Here is a 6,152-nt window from a genome sequence, read left to right on the forward strand (position 1 = left end):
CCTCATATTGAGGACGTATAAATTGAATGATTTTAGTTTTTTTTAGATTCATCTGTAAATTGTGGTCTTTAAGCCAATTTGTGACATTTTCAAGTGTTTTCCGTAGTTGGTCGGTGCATTCCGTACTGTTTGAAGCCTTTAACAGTATTGACACGTCGTCAGCAAACATAATACATGTTGTATCTATAATTTTTGGCAGGTCATTAATATATGCAATAAACAACAGACAAGAAATTACTGATCCTTGAGGGACAGAACAAGTGGTTCGTCGCAATTCCGATTTAATTAAGCGGACTTCGTTCGATTCTCTATGGTAGTGTTCAATCTGCACTTGTTGGTATCGGTTGTGTAAGTACGACTTTATCCACTGAACCCCTGATTCCCATAGCGTACAATTTGTCTAATAGGATAGGGTGGGACACCCTATCATACGCCTTGGACATATATTTTTGGATAGGTATTTAAAAATGAATAAGGGTTTACTAAGATCGTTTTTTGATAATATTAATATTTTCGGAAATAATCGCTCCTAAAGGAAAAAAAAGTGCGTCCCCCCCCTCTAACTTTTGAACCATATGTTTAAAAAATATGAAAAAAATCACAAAAGTAGAACTTTATAAAGACTTTCTAGGAAAATTGTTTTGAACTTGATGGGTTTAGTAGTTTTTGAGAAAAATATGAAAAACTACGGAACCCTACACTGAGCGTGGCCCGACACGCTCTTGGCCGGTTTTTATTGTTTGGTTTGAAAGAACTCAATATTAAATTTTTCAAAACAACTACTATTTTAATGCGAAAATCCCTTTTTATTATAAGTACTACTTCGAGCAGAAAGAACGCAAGTTACAAACATCAAGAATCAACTTAAGTGACGTCACATGTGTTGTTTCATACACCTAAAAAAACGACAAAATCATTCCTAAAAAAAAGTCAGCTTAAATAGTCCGAAATACTGAATAACTACGAGCTAAGGAATGTAGAAATATAAGAAAAGAAATCTGTCGAAGTAGAACAGTCGAAAAATAGACTCTCAAACTGACTAAATCATATCGAAACGTAAAGTAAGTTGAAATCTGAATCGTGCTCCACACTTGTTACTTTTGTATTATATATGGGAATGTGGAAATCTTTTGAGGTCTTTGTATTGTGAGATGTGAAGATACTCAACAAAACACACTATTGTATGTTTTCCCTTACCTTTTAGAACACGGTGGATGTTGATGGAATTTTTTTACGTTCTGTTTGTTTAAATTTACTATTTGATAAAATAGGTGTAAGGAATATTTTCTGTACTGTTTTTGTTTCTGCTTGACATACTTATCGTCACTACTTTTAAAAAATCTCGTATCTCACGCTGTTCCTCAAAGTTAAAACGCAGTAAGTCTATATGCATTCAATACATACTTACTACAATTTTCTTTTCATTGACAGACGAAGATACAAGTTTTTTTAAAAGTAGTGACGTTATGTTTGTTTTAATAGGGATGACGGTTACATAAAAAAATGGCATTCTGTTTAGTACGTCAGTTAGATCGTCCAAAAATACTGAACACTATTTTTGGCTTTATCTAATTAATGAAAAAATACAAAGATAATATAGAACCTCAAAGTTCCGGAGTGGGGGCTTGTGACGTCACTTCTAAGTAAAAATTGTACCTAGGCGTGACGTCACGCGAAACTTCAACACACTGTACAGTCGCCATTTTTCGTTTACGAGAAAAAAATGCGTGTCTAAAATTCTTCGATAATCTAACTGACGGACTAATTAGTTTTTTTTAGTCGTCTCGCCTATTGCCAAAAATATTTACTTTGTTTTCTTTGTACATATCTTTTATCAATACATATACATACATATAATCACGCTTGCATCCCATAAAGGGGTAGCCAGAGCACATGAACTCTCTTTTATCAATATTTCAACGAATCTAAATTGTAAAGGCCGATTTACACTGTGTAAGAACTCGCATGCGAGTTTCATTACATTGAGGTTTTTACCTTTCGTACGCGTCTGACAAAAATTGTCATTCAATGAAAATGAAAATGAAATATTTATTTTTCAAGTAGGCATATTACAATGCGCATATGAACGTCAAATAAAGCTACAGCTGCTCAAGTATCCAATACCTAAATACATGTTAAAGTTGAAATACATGAAACGAATGCTTCTAAGCATGCGAAAGGTTAATTGGTGTGCTAAATTGTATATAACCTCAAGAGTCCGCAATGTAATTAAAATCGCATGCGAGTTTGATGCGCCGTGTAAATGGCCCTTAAACAGTATTAGGGAAAATATAACATAATTTTGTAAATTTCTAATATCTGTTAAACCAGAATTTTGTAATAGAATCTTGGTAGCAATTCTCAAAATTATACCGCTTAGGAAAATATCCCAATGCACCTCGGGTTTTTTTATATATTTTTTATAACTGATTTAGGCAACGTAAGTATGTATATACATAATATAAAATTAATCTGTACTTAATGGATATGATAATGTAATATTGTCACTGAAGTTACGACATGAACTATGAGAACAAGGACGTTTTTCTGATTAACCATAGATGTCCCTGTTTTCATTATTTAAGGCTATATTAATATTTTTTTATTAAAATAGCGATGAAGATTTCATTTTAAATAATTGAACACTACACATTTTTAAAAATTAAAAGGTAAAACGATTACGTTATTTTTTTCCAAGAATAAAATTATGATATACCATTTCTTTAAAACAAAGAAAAAAATCATACAAAATTATCATGAACATTTAGTTCCTAGTATTCCTCTATATGAAATCATATTATATTTTCGTAATTTGTATGACTTCGAGAACTTTTTTATTAAAATTGGAACGTGTCGTGATTCTAAGTAAAAAAGTACAGTCTGGCAAACAGAGTAAAAGTTAATAGGGGCGCCACCGTCTATGCAAACCGTTATGCATGTGGCGACTATTGAGTCACTTTTGTGTGAGAACAGGTAAGTGTTACTATGATAAAAAATATAGTTTCATGTCTACCTTTTTTGCCAGGTTGTAAATAAAAATGGTGTAGTGTACAATTTGAAGTAAAATGGACCTAATACGAAATACAGGGATTATTTAGATGGCTGCTTTGTAAGTCTACATTTTGTACGGATAGATCTCTTAACTTACCAAATATAGTAGATAGCGTTGGTTTCTTATATATCTGAAAAAGAATAAAAGTAAGTTAAGTTATTCATAAGTGAACATTTAAACTTATTGTTAAAAGTTTGTACTTGTTATTAAAGTTAATCAAACATTGCATAAGGGCTTATTTACACGATGCTTGAGCTCCTATAATTAATATGAGTCCGTAATGTACCTAACTGAAATCTTATGCGAGTTCGCGCGCGTGTAAATAAGCCATAAATAAATGTTAACTTTAATTATCGTCATATTTTATAAGATATTTATTTTACAACTGTTTGGATTTTTGGCGTTCAAAAAGCTAGAAAGAGAAAAAAAATAGTACGTAGGGATTATGTTTGTATGAATTAAAGTGTAATAGACCACATTTCTTTTAGGCGCCTGTCTGAGTTGGCCACGTGTTTTCTCGGATACTAAAATGCTTGTTTGGTCGGACCATTGGAGTCAGAAAAAAATTGTCCAGTTTTTCTATCATTTTTTCTTAAAATTACAGATTGGTTAGATAAATTGAGGCAATTGTGTTTTAATTCAAGTATTATAGGATAAAAATAAAAAATGTATTTTGTTAAACAGAATGACACAAAAACCCAAACTATTTTTTTTATTTTAATGTCTGTTACATTACAAAATATGCTCCCTATCGACAGTGTGTCACAGTAAAAAAGTGTCCCATTAATTAACTTTTTAGTGCCAAAAAGCCAAGGTCAAACCTTGACTAAATTTTAATAATAGAATTATTTCAGTTTAATGCTACTTAATTTAACTATATAATAATTATAATGTGTAGTATTTATGTGTAAATTGTAATATCAATATCAAATGAGATTAAATAAAATGTGCAATGAAAAGTTTTTTTTTATTTATCTTACAATGTTTTCAATGGTAATTTTGTAAATATTTGAATTGTTTACATTGACTTTGTTTCATTTTGCATTGGTCAAGTAAATTTTATAAATTAAAAAAAAAAGTACTAAATAACTTATCCAAAGGCAAGATCATAATTGACTATTTAATTTTGACGGACCAGTAAGTTATTTAATAAAAAAATATGACTACTAGCCACTGACTGATTTAGGGTCTCCCCAAAAACCAACCATTTTAATTATAAACTTGGACTAAAAGTTCCATTAGACACAGTTGGGCCCATAATTAATGATCTGTCCGCTGACCAAATTACACTTCTTTGAAAACTTGGCCCCAGAGTACACTTCCTTATTCGGATTTAGAATATGCACTGCTAAAGTAAAGCCTGGCGTATAAGCATGGTCGCGCGGTAAATGATAAAACATCAGGCCAGGCCCCGTAGCCGAATGGCATTTCTCCGACGCCAAACGAAAGCGATACGCCGCTGGCTCTGTCGCGCCAATACGCAAGCGCGATAGAGATAGATATCTACTAGCGCTTCGTTTCGTGAGCGTTTCGTGAGCGATTGTGCCATTCGGCTAGCCACCCAGGCAGGCAAGTAGGTACTTACAAATAGTACGCTAGAGAAAAAATAATATATAATTATGATCGCAAAATATATGATTCTAAACGCGAATGTTATAAATTATCTAGATTTTTTGTGAAGTTTGTGAAATTTTTATTTAGCTACATGCTATGTAAGTATCTACCTACCCTACATTTTACACTAAATATTAAAATTATTTAACAGTACAAAATAGTTGATACCTAATTACAAAAGTTTATGTTCGTACCGTCAGCTGATCACGTTTGGTTAAATATTTGAATAGATCTTGAGTTCGTCTAGGATTATAATTATCACTCGTGTCTCGGTGTCTAAAAGAATTATTATGGAGGTACTTTTTTTAATAATGTTATTACAATCCGGGAATACATAAAATATAGTATTTATTTAGACGACATAACTTTTTCGTCCGTTTTAAATTCAAAGAAAAATATTTTTTTGCATTAACAAACAATACCTATTTTCAAACATTTTTCCAACCTCGGATAAAGAAAAACCGACTTCCTTTACCTAAGATTAATGACGAATTCCTCGTTTTTGGCAATTAATTCCCGTCATCCGCAAAGATATGAAAAATGCCAAGTCTTCGCGATAACGTTACAAATTTTTGCAATTATTTCTGTCGGCTCATAATTGAGTTGTGAAGAATGCGGTCTAGACGAAGTTGTTAATTTTATTGAGCCTAAATAATTTCATAATAATTGGTTTAAACTACTGATGTGCCGACGGAAACTTTCCAAAATTCTGAAATTTTCACATAGGAAAACTTCGGAAACTTTCCATACGTTGTATGGACAATTGTATGAATCGAAATTTTCCATTTCATAAATTTAAATTCCCTTTATTTTTCGTGAAACTTTCGTGAATTTTTCTTGAAATTTAAGATTTTTTGGAAAGTTTCCGCAACTTGCACATCACTAGTTTAAACTTTCACGATAATTACAAATAATTACTTTTCAACCGGGACTTAATCGCGTATGAACCTACATGTTGAACTGACCTCCAAAGTTTCAGGGACGGCGTTGTCCTCGTGGTCTGAGGTCTGAGGCCACCATCCATAATAATTATTATTGTTTCGACGTTAAATGCAAAATTTCTATCTAGGGGTCAGCAATTCCCGTCAACTTTGTACAATGCCACGTCAGCAAATTTTAATTGATCCTATTTTGTTACGACTTTCGTAAGATATATACAGGATAATTGTTATAATTAAGAAAATATAGATACTAGAGAACCTTAATGACGAAATAAAACTTAATAAAATCTCAATTCATCAACAAAATCTTGGTAACAAAATAGGAATTAATAAAAACAAATTTAACTTTTCCCTTAATTTTTGTACAAAGTTGACGGGAATTGCTGGGGTACAGTTGCAGTAGTGCCCCCGACAAGACTAGCCAAGCTAAACTCAACTGCACTACTTACCTTTTCTCGAAGTGATTCGTCGTTGTTTTAACCCCCGACGCAAAAACGACGGGGTGTTATAAGTTTGACGTGTCTGTCTGTCTGTTTGTCTGTCTG

This window comes from Leguminivora glycinivorella, chromosome 5 (genome assembly GCF_023078275.1).
Source record: "Leguminivora glycinivorella isolate SPB_JAAS2020 chromosome 5, LegGlyc_1.1, whole genome shotgun sequence".
Lineage (NCBI taxonomy): Eukaryota > Metazoa > Arthropoda > Insecta > Lepidoptera > Tortricidae > Leguminivora > Leguminivora glycinivorella.